Below are 18,435 nucleotides of genomic sequence, written 5' to 3' on the forward strand. Positions count from 1 at the left end.
AGCACTGATCCCTGTGGCACACCACTAGTCACAGGCCTCCACTCAGCGTAGCAATCCTCCACTACCACTCTCTGGCTTCTTCCATTGAGCCAATGTCTAATTCAATTTACTACCTCTCCATGTATACCTAGCGACTGAATCTTCCTAACCATGCGGGAATTACTGAAGTCCATATTTCAGTTTCGGGCCGAAACTGAAACGTCAACTGTTTACTCTTTTCCAGACAGGCTGCCTTGCCTGCTGAATTCCTCCAGCATTTTTGTGTGTTGCTTGGATTTCCAGCATTGTCAGATTTTCTCTTATTAAGAAAGTATGTTGAATGGTTTCCTTGATGACAAGGTCCTATATGGGCAGTTGGTCAAGAAGGTTCAGTCACACAACATTCAAGATGAGGTAGTAAACTGGATTCTATATTGGTTCTGTGAGAGTAGCCAGAGAGTGGTAGTAGATGATTACTCTGACTGGGCACTTGTGACTAGTGGAGTGCCATAGGAATCAAAGTTGGGTCCGTTGTTGTTGTTTGTCATCTACATCAACAGTTTGGATGATAATGTGGTTGACTGGATCAGCAAATTTGCAGATGAAACCATCATTGGGGTGTCAAGGACAGAAAGGAAGACTATCAAAGCTTGCAGCGGGATCTGGAACTGCTGGAAAAATGGGCTGGTAAATGGCAGATGGAATTTAATGCAGATAAGTGTGAGGTTTTGCACTTCGGCTGGACAAACCAGGGTAGGTCTTACACAGTGAACGGTAGGATACTGAGGAGTGTGGTGGAACAAAGGGATCTGGGAATACATTTCCATAATTCATTGAAAGTGGTGTCATAGGTAGATAGTGCTGTAAGGAAAACTTTTGGCACATTGGCTTTCTTAAATCAAAGTACTGCGAACAGGAGATGGGATATATTGTGGAAGTTGTATAAGATGTTGGTGAGGCCTAATTTGGAGCATTGAGTGCAGTTTTGGTCACCTACCTACAGGAAAGATGTAAATAAGGTTGAAAGAATATAGGGAAAACTTACAAGGATGTTGCCGGGACTGGTGGAACTGAGTTATAAGAAAGATTGAACAGGTTAGGACTTTATTCCTTGGAATGTAGAAGATTGAGGGGAGATTTGATAGAGGAATACAAAATTATGAGAGGTATAGATAGGGTAAATGCAAGCACACTTTTTCCATTGAAGTTGGATGGGACTACAACTGGAGGTCATTGGTTAAGGGTGAAAGGTGAAAAGTTTAAGGGGAACATGAGGGAAAACATCTTCAGTTAGAGGTTCATGAGCGTGTGGAATGAGCTGCCAGCTCAGGTGGTGCATGCTAGCTCAATTTCAGTGTTTAAGAGAAGTTTGGGTAGGTACATGGATAGTAGGAATGGAGGGCTATGGTCCTGGTGCAGGCCGATGGGAGTAGGCAGTTTATTTTTGCTTTCACTGGCTCTATCTTGAGGTGAATGGAAAAAATGACATTTCTTCATATTGGTACCATTTAATTCTTTTGAGACTGTTGGTTAGACAGTCGGATGTCCACATTTGGTACTTGATCCCAAAACAGGCTCTAGGCCTTACTGCAAGGGATTTTGTTGCCAATGTAACATGAGCGCAGGTGATCATATCAAAAGCATTTGCCGTCACAGCATGGCCAGATAACAGGCTATGACAAAGAATAAACTGTTTCCTTAGTCTTCCATAAAGAAACATTTGTGTAATACAAGATATCGTTTTCAGGGCAGGGCAGTGTGTTGCTGAATAATGAAGTTCTTTGATTCTTGGGATGAGAAGGTTGGCTTATGAGGGAAGAAGGAGCAGCTTGCAACTTTACATGGTGAAATTTTATTTTTGTAAAAAAAGTGATGTCATCAAATTATCAAGATTCTGACGTTGGAGTTGGAGGAGGGTGGGGTGGCAGCGTTGGCGAGGCGGGGGTTGGGGAGGGGGGGTTTGGTAGGGTATGGCTGGTTCCAGCACAGTTGGTCTGAGGCTGTTTCCCTCTGTAAGGGGGCCGAAAATTAGGGAGGTAATAGGTTTATAGTAACAGGTCAGCCACTTAAATGAGAAGATGTAAATCTTTGTCATTCTCTTCCAGCAAGGACTTGGATGCCATAAGTGCTTTCTGAGATGGACAATTTTTGTTTTGTGCCGGTGAGAGTTGTAGATTGTGGGACTGTAGTAAAGGCCAAATACCACCCACCTCATGCAACTCAAGACATTGGCAGCTATGTTGATCTCAATGGGGACTTCCTCTCTCCCCAGCCACTGTTTTACTCTTGATATAGCTATAGAACCTCTTGGGATTTTCCTTAACCATCTCATACCTTCACTTTACCCGCTTGTTTTCCTTCTTAGGTGTATTCTTAATCTTTTTATAGTCATAAAGGGATTCACTTAAACCCAAAATATGCATCCTTCTCTTTCTTGACTTGAGCCCCGATGTCTCTCATCAGCTAAGGATCCCTAAACTTGTCAGGTTTACCCATTCACCCTTATGGCAACATACTGGTCCATGTCCCCACGACTTACCTGTTTGCTTGAGAATCAAAAGCAAACAATTACAGAACAAACTGTTAAGGAAATTTGCCCATCTGTTATTTCCAGCTTGATAAGTCACCTTTTGGAACTGAGTGTTTTGCAAACAGTATTCACTCTCACTGAAGGTAGTTGAGCATCAAAGAGCTTTGGTAAGAAGTATTTGGTTTAGGTATCTAACGTGTTCCTAGCAACACAAACAAAATGCTGGAGGAGCTTGGCAGGCCCCTATGGAAAAAAGTACAGTTGACATTTCAGGCCAAAACCCTTTGGCAGGACTGGAGTAGATTTAAAAGAGGAGGGGAGGGAGAACTATCAGGTGACAAGTGAAACCTGGATGGGAGGGATGAAGTAAAGAGCTAGAAGTTGATTGGTGAAAGAGACAGAAGACCATGGAAGAAAGAAAGAGGGGGGAGCAGCACCAGAGGGAGGCGATGGACAGGCAAGGAGAAGAGGTGAGAGAAGGAAAGGGGATGGGGTCAGGGGGTTGAGGGGGGTCACGACTGGAAGTTTGAGAAATCAATGTTCGTTCCATCAGGTTGGAGGCTACCCAAACGGAATATAAGGTGTTGTTCCTCCAACCTAAGTGTGGCCTCATCACAACAGTGGAAGAGTCCATGGGAAAGGGAAGTGGAATTAAAATCAGTGGCCACTTGGAGATCCCACTTGTTCTGTTGGATGGACCATAGATGCTTGGCGAAGTGGTGTCCCAATCTATGTCGGGACTCACCGATGTACAGGAGGCCACACAGGGAGCACCAAACACAGCAAATGTCCCCCAACAGACTCATAGGTGAAGTGTTGCCTCATCTGAAAAGACTGTTTAGGACCCTGGATGGTAATGAGGGGAGAAGGTGTAACACTTGTTCCGCTTGCAAGGATAAGTGCCAGGAGTGAGGGATGAATGGACAAGGGAGTCACTTAAGGAGCGATCCCTGTAGAAAGCAGAAAGTAGGTGGGGGGAGATTGTTTGGTGGTGGGATCCTGTTGGAGGTGGCAGAGATTTGAAGAATTATGTGCTGGTCGTGGAGGCTGGTGGGGTGGTAGGTGAGGACGAGAGGAACCCTATCCCTGGTGGGGTGGAGGGAAGATGGGGTAAGAGCACAAATGCGTGAAATGGAAGAGATGTGGTTGAGGGCAGCATTGATGGTGGAGGAAGGGAAGTCCCTTTCTTTGAAAAGGTAGGACTTCTCCTTCGTTCTAGACTGAAAAGCCAAATCTGAGAGCAGATGCGGCAGAGATGGAGGAATTGAGAGAAGGGGATAGCACTTTTACAAGTAGTAGGTTGGGATGAGGTGTAGTCTAGGCAGCTGTGAGAGTCTATGAGTTTGTAGCAGACATCGGTGGATAAGCTGTCTTCGGAGATAGAGACATTCAGATCGAGAAAGGGAAGAGAGGTGTCGGAAATAGACCAGTTGAGCTTGAGGGCAGGGTGGAAGTTGGAGGCAAAGTGGATGAAGTCGACGAGTTCAGCATGGGTGCAGGAAGCAGCACCAATGCAGTCATCAAAGTAGTGTAGGAAAAATGTGGGACAGTCACTAGTGTAGGCTTGTAACATGGACTGTTCCATGTAGTCGATAAACAGGCAGGCACGGCTAGGACCCATGCAATTGCCCATGCCTACCCCTTTTGTTTGAAGGAAGTGGGAAGAGCCAAAGGAGAAATTATTGAGAGTGAGGACAAGTTCTGCTAGGCGGAGGAGAGTGGTGGTGAAGGGGAACTGGTTGGGTCTGGAGTCCCTAAAAAACAGAGAGCTTTGAGGCCTTCCTGGTGAGGGATGGAGGTGTACAGGGACTGGACATCCATAGTAAAAATAAGATAATGGGGGCCAGGGAACCGGAAATCCTTGAAAAGATCCAGAGCATTGGAAGTGTCATGGATGTAGGTTGGAAGGGACTGAGCTAGAGGGGATAAAACAGTGGAGATATGCCAATATGAGTTTAGTGGGGCAGGAACAAGCTGAAACAATGGGTCTACCTGGAAAAATGGGTTTGTGGATCTTGGGTAGGAGGTAGAAATGGGAGGTGTGGGTTGTGGGAACTATGAGGTTGGTGGCAGTGGATGGGAGATCCCCAGAGCTAATGGTGTGGGTGTGGGAGACAATGGCCTGGTGCTCCTTAGTGGAGTTCTGTTCGAGGGGTAAGTAAGAGGAGGTGTCTGAGAGTTGGTGCTGAGCCTCAGCGAGGTAGAGGTCAGTACGCCAGACTACCCTACAGCAACTCCCCTGTCTGCGGGTTTGATGGTGAGGTTAAGATTAGTGCAGCAGGAATGGAGAGCAGAGCATTTGGAAGGAGTGACACAAAGATTGGGGGTGTTGTGGATAGTGTGGAGGGCTGTCAGAGGTTACAGCGGGGCATTGATATGATGCAAAACTGGGCTGAGAAGTGGCAGATGGAGTTCAACCCAGATCAGTGTGAAGTGGTTCATTTAGGTTGGTCAGATATGATGACAGAATATGGTATTAATGGTAAGTCTCTTGGCAGTGTGGAGGATCAGAGGGATCTTAGGGTCTGAGTCCATAGGACACTCAAAGCTGCTGCACAGGTTGACTCTGTGATCAAGAAGGCATATGGTGCATTGGCCTTAATCAATCATGGGATTGAGTTTAGGAACTGAGAGGTAATGTTGCAGCTATATAGGACCCTGGTCAGACCCCACTTGGAGTACTGTGCTCGGTTCTGGTCACCTCACTACAGGAAGGATGTGGAAACCATAGAAAGGGTGCAGAGGAGATTTACAAGGAAGTTGCCTGGATTGGGCGGCATGACTTATGAGAACAGGTTGAGTGAACTCAGCCTTTTCTCCTTGGAGCGACGAAGGATGAGAGATGACCTGATAGAGTTGTATGAGATGATGAGAGGCATTGATCATGTGGATAGTCAGAGGCTTTTTTCCAGGGCTGAAATGGCTAGCACAAGAGGCCACAGTTTTAAGATGCTTTGAAGTAGGTACAGAGGAGATGCCAGGGGTAAGTTTTTTACGCAGAGAATAGTGAGTGCGTGGAATGGGCTGCCAGCGATGGTGGTTGAGGCGGATACGATAGGGTCTTTTAAGAGACTCCTGAACAGGTACACGGAGCTCAGAAAAATAGAGTGCTATGGGTAACCCTAGGTCATTTCTAAGCTAAGGACATGTTCGACACAGCATTGGTGGGCCGAAGGGCCTGTATTGTGCTGTAGATTTTCAATGAGTGAGGTTGGAATAGGAGGGAGTGTAAAATGTCTAGACTGTTAACACCCCATTCGAGAAATCCTTTGAGTTTTAAAAATCTTTTGTAAGATAGTAAACCTCTATGTGTTTTAAAAGTGTTTTAAGAACTTTGTCTGGATTTAAATGTGTATCACAAAAACAGTAATTAAACTACTTTGTTAGTTGAAGTATCTCCTCCTTGGTGGGGGGTGGGGAGCACCAGTCAATAGTGGGTATTGGCAGCTAACCTCACTGTGGAAAATAGACAGGGAAGTGAAGAGCGGGTAGCTGTGGTATAACCTCACTTTTGTGAGGGTACCCGTAGCTATCTATATCAGATAGGGTTTAAGATCTTTGCTTTGAGTTTAGAACTTCATGTTCAGCAAACTTGCATTCTACAAGTATGTGGAGAACAAGGGGATAAGACGTGAGAGAATAGGACCAATCAAGTGTGACAGTGGAAAAGTGTGTATGGATAGCAGAGGTACTTAATGAGTACTTTGCTTCTGTATTCACTACAGAAAAGAACCTTGGAGATTATAGGGATGATTTACAGTGGATGGAAAAGCTTGAGCATATAGTCATTAAGAAAGAGGATGTGTTGGAACTTTTGGAAAGCATCAAGTTGTATAAGTTTTTGAAACCAAATGAGATATACCCCAGGCTACTGTGGGAGATGAGGGAGGAGATTGCTGAGCCTCTGGCAATGGTCTTTGTATCATCAGTGGGGATGGGAGATGTTCTGGAGGATTGGAGGGTTGCAGATGTTGTTCCCTTATTCAAGAAAGGCAGTAGAGATAGCCCAGGAAATTATAGACCAGTGAGTCTTACTTCAGTGGTTGGTAAGTTGATGGAAAAGATCCATAGAGACAGGATTTATGAACATTTGGAGAGGCATAGTATGATTAGGAATAGTCAGCATGGCTTTGTCAAAGGAAGGTCCTGCCTTACAGACAGACAGACAGACATACTTTATTGATCCCGAGGGAAATTGGGTTTCGTTACAGCCGCACCAACCAAGAATAGTGAAGAAATATAGCAATATAAAACCATAAATAATTAAATAATAATAAGTTAATCATACCAAGTGGAAATAAGTCCAGGACCAGCCTATTGGCTCAGGGTGTCTGACACTCCGAGGGAGGAGTTGTAAAGTTTGATGGCCACAGGCAGGAATGACTTCCTATGACGCTCAGTGTTACATCTCGGTGGAATGTGTCTCTGGCTGAATGTACTCCTGTGCCTAACCAGTACATTATGGAGTGGATAGGAGTCATTGTCATAGATGGCATGCAACTTGGACAGCATCCTCTTTTCAGACACCACCGTCAGAGAGTCCAGTTCCACCCCCATAACATCACTGGCCTTACGAATGAGTTTGTTGATTCTGTTGGTGTCTGCTACCCTCAGCCTACTGCCCCAGCACACAACAGCAAACATGATAGCACTGGCCACCACAGACTCGTAGAACATCCTCAGCATCGTCCAGCAGATGTTAAAGGACCTCAACCTGATTGAATTTTTTGAGGATGTGACTAAACACATTGATGAAGGAAGAGCAGTAGATGTGGTGTATATGAATTTCAGCAAGGCATTTGATAAGGTAACCCATGCAAGGCTTATTGAGAAAGTAAGGAGGCATGGGATCCAAGGGGCATTGCTTTGTTGATCCAGAACTGGCTTGCCCACAGAAGGCAAAGAGTGGTTGTAGACAGGTCATATTCTGCATGGAGGTTGGTGACCACTGATGTGCCTCAGGGATCTGTTCTGGAACCCCTTCTCTTCATGATTTTTTATAAATGACCTGGATAAGGAAGTGCAGGGGTGGGTTAGTAAATTTGCTGATGACACAAAGGTTGGGGGTGTTTTGGATAATGTGGAGGGCTGGCAAAGGTTACAGCAGGACATTGATATGATGCAAAACTGGGCTAAGTAGTGGCAGATGGAGTTCAACCTAAATAAGTTTGAGGTGGTTCATTTTGGTAGGTCAAATATGATGGCAGAATATAGTACTAAAGGTGAGACTCTTGGCAGTGTGGAGGATCAGTGGGATCTTGGGGTCCAAGTTCATAGAACGCTTAAAGCAGCTGCACAGGTTGACTGTGTGACTAAGAAAGCTGTGTGGGCTTCTTCAACCGTGGGATTGAGTTTAGGAGCCGAGAAGTAATGTTACACTATATAGGACCCTGGTCAGACCCCACTTGGAGTACTGTGCTCATTTCTGGTCACCTCACTGCAGGAAGGATGTGGAAACTATAGAAAGGGTGCAGAGGAGATTTACAAGGCTGTTGCCTGGAATGGGGAGCATGCCTTACGAGAATAGGTTGAGTGAACTCATCCTTTTCTCCTTGGAGCAGCAGAGGATGAGAAGTGACCTGATAGAGGTGTATGAGATGATGAGAGGCATGATCATGTGGATAGTCAGAGGCTTTTTTCCAGGGCTGAAATGGCTAGCACAAGAGGCCACAGTTTTAAGATGCTTTGAAGTAGGTACAGAGGAGATGCCAGGGGTAAGTTTTTTACGCAGAGAGTGGTCAGTGTGTGAAATGGGCTGCTGGCGATGTTGGTGGAGGCAGATATGATATGATAAGAGACTCCTGGACTGGTACATGGAGCTTAGGAAAATAGAGGGCTATGGGTAACCCTAGGTAATTTCTAAAGTAAGTACATATTCGGCACGACATTGTGGGCTGAAGGGCCTGGTATTGTGCTGTAGGTTTTCTATGTTTCTATGTTTTTTTAATCCCAACACCATCATGTCATTAAAATATCACATTTGGAATTCATATTGTCCCTTAGCCAGCAGATCTGTTCTAATGAACTTCAAGCCAACAAAATGCTGTGTCTGTAATAAATGATCTTCTTTCTCATGTCAAGGAAGGAATCGCTGCTGACTGAGCTTAATCAGCCAATGCAATTGTGAAAGTCTGTTGTATTGGAGGCCGGTGACTAGTGGTGTGCCTCAGGGATCTGTACTGGGTCCAATGTTGTTTGTCATATACATTAATGGTCTGGATGATGGGGTGGTAAATTGGATTAGTAAGTAAGCAGATGATACTAAGGTAGGTTGTGTTGTGGATAATGAAGTCGGTTTTCAAAGCTTGCAGAGAGATTTAGGCCAGTTAGAAGAGGGAGCTGAAAGATGGCAGATGGAGTTTAATGCTGATAAGTGTGAGGTGCTACATTTTGGTAGGAATAATCCAAATAGGACATACATGGTAAATGGTAGGGCATTGAAGAATGCAGTAGAACAGAGTGATCTAAAAATAATGGTGCATAGTTCCCTGAAGGTGGAATCTCATGTGGATAGGATGGTGAAGAAAGCTTTTGGTATGCTGGCCTTTATAAATCAGAGCATTGAGTATAGGAGTTGGGATGTAATGTTAAAATTGTACAAGGCATTGGTAAGGCCGAATTTGGAGTGTTGTGTACAGTTCTGGTCACCGAATTATAGGAAAGATGTCAACAAAATAGAGAGAGTACAGAGAAGATTTACTAGAATGTTACCTGGGTTTCAGCACCTAAGTTACAGGGAAAGGTTGAACAAGTTAGGTCTTTATTCTTCGGAGCATAGAAGGTTGAGGGGGGGACTTGATAGTATTTAAAATTATGAGGGGGATAGATAGAGTTGACGTGGATAGGCTTTTTCAATTGAGAGTAGGGGAGATTCGAACAAGAGGACATGAGTTGAGAGTTAGGGGGCAAAAGTTTAAGGGTAACATGAGGGGGAATTTCTTTACTCAGAGAGTGGTAGCTGTGTGGAACGAGCTCCCAGTAGAAGTGGTAGAGGTAGGTTCGGTATTGTCATTTAAAGTAAAATTGGATAGGTATATGGACAGGAAAGGAATGGTGGGTTATGGGCTGAGTGCGGGTCAGTGGGACTAGGTGAGAGTAAGCATTCGGCATGGACTAGAAGGGCCGAGATGGCCTGTTTCTGTGCTGTAATTGTTATATGGTTATATGGTATTGAAATGTATTTCTACTTATGACCTTGTGTGGCAATGGAATGAAGGATTGCAGGAACTGATGAGTGTTGCCAGCATTTTCTGTTTTCATTTAAGGATTTGCTAGAATTAACTGAGTCAATTTCTTCCCTTCTAAACCATAAATGTGACTCACACATTCCAGCTTGTCAGATTGTTTCAAGTCCAACTGAGAGCAGAAACATGAGATACGATAACATAAGATAAGATAAAACTTTATTTTTCATGAAGCAAATTATTGTTACTCAGTCAGAAATATATGCTTAAAAATACAAAATTTAGTGAGGTACAAAAAAAAACAAGATGTGCATTAAAAAGTAATAGTGCAAAATACAAATGTGAAATGAAACTATATACTTGTGTAGTTAAGGAGGAGGAGTTGTAGAGTGTTGCATCCGCAGGGAGAACGGATCTCCCGTGGCGTTCAGTGGTGCACCTTGGCGGAATCCATCCACTCCTCTGTTTGTCAAGTATGTCATGGAGGGGGTGAGAGGGGTTGTCCATAATGCTCTGTAGTTTCTACAGCACCCTCCTCTCAGACACAACCACCAGGGAATCCAGCTCCACCACCAGAACAGAACCAGCCTTCCTGACGAGCTTGTCGACCTTCTTGGTGTCAGCTGCTCTCACCCTACCGCCCAGCAGACCACAGTGTGGAACAGAATGCTGGCCACCACTGAGTCATAGAACATCTGCAGCGTAGCACTGCAGACACTGAATGGCCAGAACCTCCTCAGGAAGTACAGTCAGCTCTGTCCCTTCTTGTACAGAGCCTCTGTATTGTTAGTCCAGTTTATTGTCCAGATGAGTTCCCAGGTATTTCTAGTCCTGGATGACTTCCACATCCATTCCTTTGAGGGCACAGAGCTGGGCCTGCAACTATTCATGATATACATTAACGATCTGGAAGGGGGGGGGGGCTGAGTGCAGTGTATCTAAGTTTGCTGATGATACTAAATTGAGTGGAAAAGCAAATTGTGCAGAAGATGCAGAGAGTCTGTAGAGAGATATAGATAGGTTAAGTGAGTGGGCAAGGGTCTGGCAGATGGAGTACAATGTTGGTAAATATGAGGTCATCCATTTTGGAAGGAAAAATGGAAGATCTGATTATTATTTAACTGGTAAAAAATTGCAGCATGCTGTTCTGCAGAAGTACTTGGGAGTGCATGTGCATGAATTGCAAAAGGTTGGTTTGTGAGTGCAACAGACTATCAAGAAGGCAAATGGAATGTTTCCCTTCATTGCTAGAGGGATTGAATTTAAGAGCAGGGAGGTTATGCTGCAACTGTACAGAGTACTGGTGAGGCCAAACCTGGAGTACTGTGTGCAATTCTGATCTCCTTACATGAAGAAGGATATACTGGTTTTGGAGGTGGTGCAGAGGAGGTTCACCAGGTTGATTACTGAGATGAGTGGGTTAGACTATGAGGAGAGATTGAGTCACCTGGGACTGTACTCGCTGGAATTCAGAAGGATGAGAAGAGATCTTATAGAAACATATAAAATTATGAAAGGGATAGGAAGAGGTCCCTACTTGTACATAGTTTTTTCCTTTTGCTTGTTTTTTCTTTCCACTCTTTTCTATAAGTGTATACCTCAGATAAATACTTTTGGAGATTTGTGATATATATGATTATATGATATATATATGTACAATGTCTGAAATAGATCTTATGGAAATGTTTGTTTGATGATGAACTTCAATAAAAAAATAAATTACAAAAGAAAAGAAAGAGGTAGAAAAGTTGTTTTCACTGGTAGGAGAGACTAGAACTAGAGAAGGTAGCCTTAAGATTCGGGTGAGTAGATTTAGGATGGAGATGAGGAGGAACTGCTTTTCCCAGAGAGTGGTGAATCTGTGGAATTCGCTGCCCAATGGAGCAGTGGAGGCTACATCAGTAAATATATTTAAGACAAGGTTAGATAAATTTTTGCATAGTTGGGGAATTAAGGGTTATAGGGAAAAGACAGGTAGGTTGAGAGGAGTCCATGGACCAATCTTATTGAAGCTCACTGAGCTGAATGGCACACTATTGCTCCTGTTTCTTATGATCTTATGAGATGGGAATACAGGGTGTATTCACCTTCCTGAATCCACCACCAACTCCTTTGTCTTAGTGATGTTGAGCCGCAGGTGATTCAGCCCACACCACTCAACAATATTGTCCACCGCTCTTCTGTACTCAGCCTCTTGACCCTGGAGAACATGAAGAGCCTTGGAAATGTTCAACACTGACAGCACTCTACCCCCTTCAAAAGAACTGGCTCTTAGTAGGTTGGTTTTTAAAATTGGCAGGGCAAGATAGACCTCAGTGTTATCTTATATTGCTGACTGTTACAAATTATAATAATCATGTTTCTGTGATCCATCTTAACTGTTGTCTATTCCGCACCAACACACCTCAAGAAGCAAACCTTCAAAATCAAAAGGTTAAAGGAGAGTCAGCCATCCTTGACTGGAATTAGTGAGCTGAATTCCTGACCCATTATGATGCGATGAAGCTCATGTGGAATCAGACTGATAAACTTAAGTTATCCTAGACAACTTGTAATTCATATCTAAAGATGGTCAATTACTATCCTGTTAACTTCAATATTCTGTACAGTATATCTGATACTCTTTGTCTACTGGACAGCCTTTATTCTCAACTATTAACTGAGTACGACTTCTGTAGATTTCACTTTTGATCTAATAGATACTGAATTTCAAATCAGTATATGCTGCATCATTGTTCCTTGTTGCTGAGGAATTGCTGTCAGGTCTACTTCTGCATTACTTCTCAGATACGAGTTAGGCAAAAATATTATCAGCATTAACTCTGTGTTTCCCAGTGTTGCTTCATTTTAATTCTGTTACGTAAGCCCCTTTGTAATTCACATGGTCTTTAAGGTTTGTTTTAAGTATGAGAAGCTATGTTCCACTTTGGTGGATGACTGTATCTCCAGACAATTGTTGCCAAGCTCTAGAAAGTTTATCAATAACATACTATTAATTATTATAGCAACACACACAAAATGCTGGAGCAACTCAGCAGGCCAGGCAGCATCTATGGAAAAGAGTAAACATTTTGGGCTGAGATCCTTCATCAGGAAGCGTGTGTTGCTTGGATATCAGATTTTCTCATGTTTGCGTATTAATTGTTATAATAGGTGAATCATCTACACATACATGCACACTACCTCTTCATTATACTTGCTGCACGTATAAGACTATAATTAGGTTACTATATTTATAGGTCATAGGAAAAACAGTGCTATTTGATTGCAAAGCTGTCCTTTTACCTTCAGACTTGCAATTTACATTAAGAACCAAAAACTGACTCTTGTTTATGACAGGAAGCTGAACAAAGAATATTAGTTGGAAGTCTAACTTACTCAAAAACAACTCTTTCATCTCTGCAAGTATCAGATGCAATGTCAGAAAGCTGAGCTTGGCAAAAAAGCCCCCTGGTTCTGGACAGTGAATAACCAACACAATAAATTATTAACAAGCCTAATGCCAGTAGTGGAAAGCCTAGAGCATTATTGCATTAAAAGAGCACCTTCTAATCATCTGTCAAAACCTTTACCTTTTGACATAGGGGCAGGAGTGAAGCTGCTTGTTTATGTTCTATTGTGTTCAGCTCCATTCTCCACCCCTCTGATTATGAAGCAAATCAACTTTCTGCACTAGCAGAAACATCCAGGCCTGGGCTATGTTGAATGTGTACTAAATCTGTATTAGTTAATTAAAAACCTCCAAAAAAAGTCAGTCAAACCATTTCTCTCTGATCTTGTCACAGCTCATTGACAAGGCATCTTGTCAGAGGCAAAACTAGCATGTAATTAAAGACAGCAAGCTTTATAGAATGATATTCGGGAAGAAAGTTTGGAAAATAGTGAAGTGCACCATGCTGTTTTAATGTTCTTTGACTTGCTCAAGCTCCTGCATCATGTTTCACAGTGTTGCAGAAAGATTATCCAGATTTCTGACCAGTAGCAGTAAACCTACTAACTTGTCCAGTATCATCTCTACTTTCAGCATCCCCGTGGCATGAGCATAGATGTTTAATGCATTCCAGCTTATGGAGTAAAACACATCAGTACTATTCCTCTCACTCACTGTTGTGTTGAGGCTTTACTGGTTGTAAAAAATGTTCATTCTAATTTTAAGCACGAGTAAAATACACAGAGCTAGATACTATGCAGCACATAACAGGATATGGTAAGATAATCTCCAGTTTCACCCCACTCTTCACAGAGGAATTTTACCTGCATGCATAATTTTCCTGTTCTTTGTGTACATGTAGAACGTCTTGGGGTTTTTTAAAATCCTACTCAAACCCTTCCCATGTGCTCTTCTAACTCACATGAAGTAGCTCATTAAGCTCCTTCCTAGCTACCTTATAACTTTCAGGTACCCATCTGATCTTTGCTTTCTAAAGCCTAAATATGCTTCCTTCTTCCTCTTGACTAGATGTCCACCTCTCTTGTCAACCATAGTTCCTTCACCCTACCATCTTTTCCCTACCTCAATGGAACAAACCTAACCAGAACCCCATGCATGTGCCCCCTTACAACCTCCACATTTCTGTTGTACATTTCCCTGAGAATATCGGTTCCAAATTTATGCTCCAAAGATTCTGTTTAATAGCATCATAATTAGTCCTCCCCTAACTAAATACTGCCTGCTCCTATCTTTGTCCAAAGCTATCTAAAGGTCAAGGAGCCGTGGTCATTTAGAGAGCAATAGGGACATCTCAACACCCTTTCTGTTAAAGATTCTTAAAAAAGTTGCTCCATTGATCTCGAAAATTGACACACCTCTGTGAGTACCATAACCCCCACAGTGAATGTGGATTGAGGACTTCCACATTACATCTCTGTCTTGATAACCAAATGGAACTTTTTCCATGGTTCAGTGAACTACAATTCACTGTTTCAAATAAATGTTCACTATTCGCTCCCTTATTTGGATTTTTTCTCATATGTTGGTTAAAAAATTCGAATTAAATCCCTCAAAAGATCATGATAAGGGAAAAGTAGAGCCATTTTCATGAATAAATTGAAGCTGGGGGTATTTTTTAAATTCCCATGAAAAAGCTTCTCTTCAGATAAAAAGAAAGGAATTATTCCAGTTCTTGCAGTGTGATACATGAGCATCATCGCTTATGTGATATCCTTATGAAATATATTTTCCCACTGTGGATATCCTTAATGTTCCCCCCATTCTGTTGATTTATGCAGCTTGATGCTTCTGTGTTGCACAGGACCAGTTTGGACCTCACAATTAATTTAGAAACTGGACATTAGTTATTAAATGGAACTTACTGATAGTCTAGTTTGTTAACTATTTATGTTGACAGTTTAAATATTTGAACTGATTTTTGAAAAGTTTGCACCATTATTTATTCCAAGCTGGACTTATAGAACATAGTTTGCATGCACATGTATCCCCCGACTGGCCGGGTGAACAATACCAGTTAGTTGGCCACACAGGCCTGATCATATTGAGGTTCGAAGTATGATGGCCTCACTATCTTCCCCAATATATTCCTTTTGCCATGTACTTGCTAATTATTTAAAGGAAATACTTTTGACTTAAAATTCATTGGCAAACATTTGGATATTAGTGATATTGGCTAATAGATTGCTAAGTCCAAGGTACACACTTTAATTAAGAGCATGAGAAATGAAAGCAGTCGGCCAACCCAGTTACCCTCCTGACTTCCTGTTTTACCTATCTGTTAACTTCCAGTGATTTTATAAAATGTCAGCCAAGTACCCTTGCCAATTAACACTCTTAATCTCTCAACAACAGGGAAAATCCTCCACCTTCCTATGTTTTCTACTGAAGTGAATGCTTTCACATTATATTCCATGTGTTATGCCTAAAAGCCTCTTGGCATCCTCCTCACAGCACTCACCTTGTGCCTTGAGAACACTTTAATGGCTGGATTTTTATCACAGCATGCTCTGATTTGCTGACCTATACAGGCAGCTCCTGCCACCATAAATACTTTGGAAAATATTTTCAGGATAATTTAAACCCTGCCCATTGGGTCAAAAGTGAGTAGGTATGTGATGAACGTGGCTTGTGTTTTTATTTGTACTGATACTGACCTCTGGCACATTCCCCACTTCCTTCATCCTATCATTACCAACTCTAATTCTTCTTGTCCTACTTCCTCCTTAAAACTTAACTTGCTTATCCAATTTTAAGATATTTTTAATTCATCTTCATATTCCTTTTCAGATTTGATAACATTATTTTTTCCTCTGAAAACGTGCCTGTGAAGCACTTTAGAACATTTTCTTTTGTTATAAGTGATCTATTACACATGAAGTACACATTGCTGTTGAACTAAATATTTCTAGTACATAATTAGCTAATCTCTGCTCTGATGAAAAGGAAATGCTTGGCTCGAAAATAAATTGTATGAATTGCTCAAACTGCCAAGCAGCAAAAGTAAAAGTTGCAACAATATTTGGAAATCATTTGCGTTTCACAGCAGTTATAAGGACACTATTTCACAACTTAAAACAAATTCTTTTCAGTTAGTCACTGTGGTAAATGTATTAATCGTTTCAAAATGCTGAAGTTTGTTGTATGCAGTGCAACATGTGCAAAACATTGCTCGGGATAACTAAAAACCAAAATTACAAAATAATTAGCCTTGGTGGTTGAGGCCAACCCTAGTCTATAAAACACCAATGTCAAGAGAAATGTAAGTATAATGCAATAGATGGGGCGATTTGCTTTGTGTTCTGACAAGGTATATTAAACCTTTCTGATCAGGTATATTGAAAGAGATTTCATTACATTTTTAAAAAATGTGATTAGATTGGATTCATTAAGTGTTGATATTGCTTTTTAACCTCCTATTTTTAAGTTTCAGCTTGGGCGTTTATCTGGTGATCTGGGTTGGCACCCATTACAGAAACAGCCTTACCATTCAAATCGAAGTTAGGCAGCTAATCCCTAATGATATTTTCACAATCAAAATATCTAAAAAGTTACTTATAAATCAAACCAAATGAGAACTCCACACTTGTCAATTTTCATCCAATGTATATACCTATCTGAATTACTAGAATAATAAATATCTTTTGTTTTAAATGAGGTTAACAAAACAGCCGTCATTAAGTGAACAATGTTTTACGTTCCATTTGCACACAACCTGCTACCACCCACCAAAATTCTCCGTTTCCAAAAGTGTTTTTAAAAATACCTTACCATTTCTTGAATTCTAAGCTTTTTTTTTGGAAATTGGTATTATGGTTAAAACCAGTCCTCGAGAGGCGATCACATATCTTGGATAATTTCTTCCTTTTACTTACTTAAGTGAAACAGCATTTTTCCCCGATTGTTCATTGCTCTCACAGCTTAAGTTCTGCAATTACTTATTTCATTCATTTAAGATCCTGAAAGCAATTCTTATGAAGCTATTGAGTCTAATTTTAAATCCAATTACTAGATAATAATGAAATTAAAATCTCTATGTAAAAGCATTGGAAATATAATTGGATTGAAACAAATTCTTACCTTTGATGCACTTGTCAGTTATTCATGCAATTTCAATGGGAAACTTGCAGAATTGATTTCTTAGCTGAGGGCATCCTGACAGAAATATTTTAATAACCTTCAGATAGCTGGAAATATTTCATTAACACAAATGTATGTTCCTGTAATGGCAACCAACAGTGCTCATTTTGCACTTGGGGGAGTTCAGCTTTGTGATATTTTCCTTGGGGTTAATTCAACATAATTTAGTCTTTTGCATATTAATGCAATGCACGCAAAGCTCTAAAAAAAGGTCAAAGCTATATAATCTTGGTTAATGATTGATCTGATTGGTCAACTTGTTGAGTAGTTGTTCAATCTTTTGTTTACAAAGAATAGGGAATAAAAATCTAACTTTATGAAAAACCACCATGTGTAAGAGATTTAAACTGTAGTTTCATCATGTTAAGTTCAAAGGAATTTGTAGGGAGCTTGTTTAGGTGTAATGATGTAAGGATATTTAGATATCCTGCCTTGAATCTCTTCATCTCTATCACCACTAATTTGCAAGCTTTTTTTAGATACAAGAATTCTAAAACTGAACTGCATATGAAATCAAAGGCCAGCCTTGTAGTCTACCAATTAACTCTTCTTGAACCGATGATCCTTTGCACCTCCCTCACCAGCTCCAATAGGAAAAGAGTTCTTGCAATACTTAATTTAATAGAGAACATGATTGTAACCCTACCAGCATAATTCTAGGAAATCATGAGTACAGCAGTAGAAGTTCAACAGGAATTCAGCAGGTTTTTTTTTCAGGGTTGTTTCATTTACATCCTGTGGAAAGGAATTGACCTAGAGACTCAACTGTATGTCCTCATGAGGATTGAATTCCCTCAGTACAAGAATGAGTTCTAAATACTAAGAAACAGGTTTTGTAACAATAACATTATTGGAGTTACATATTATAAGTGAATAAATGGTGAAAATTTTGTTTTAGATCCAATTGTTTTTAAGCAGAGCTTGGTTAGTATTTAGCTTACTTGGTCAGTTATATTATCATATGAAAATCATCCATACTTTTTCTGAAAAGCTGAAAACAGAACAAGCAGAAGTAGTCCCAAGCTAGGTACTTATGAATCAAAGCAGACTGGGTCGAGTCCGGTAATTTCTTTTTAAGAATGTATTCAGAAATAATTGAGGTATATACCAAAACTGTTGAATTAGGCACAAAATAGCTTTTCAAATTGAATATA

General features: G+C 41.2%; 1 protein-coding gene across 1 annotated transcript in view; it reads right to left on the bottom strand.

The window, feature by feature from the left end:
- The window catches only part of LOC140727704 (extracellular calcium-sensing receptor-like), an 84,404-nt gene extending 66,893 nt beyond the window's left edge, over positions 1 to 17,511 (bottom strand). Inside the window, 1 exon segment of the mRNA XM_073045375.1 lies at positions 17,222 to 17,511. The gene's annotated coding sequence lies outside the window, so the exon portion shown is untranslated.
- Between the last annotated feature and the right edge of the window lie 924 nt (positions 17,512 to 18,435).

This window comes from Hemitrygon akajei, chromosome 5 (assembly GCF_048418815.1).
Source record: "Hemitrygon akajei chromosome 5, sHemAka1.3, whole genome shotgun sequence".
Lineage (NCBI taxonomy): Eukaryota > Metazoa > Chordata > Chondrichthyes > Myliobatiformes > Dasyatidae > Hemitrygon > Hemitrygon akajei.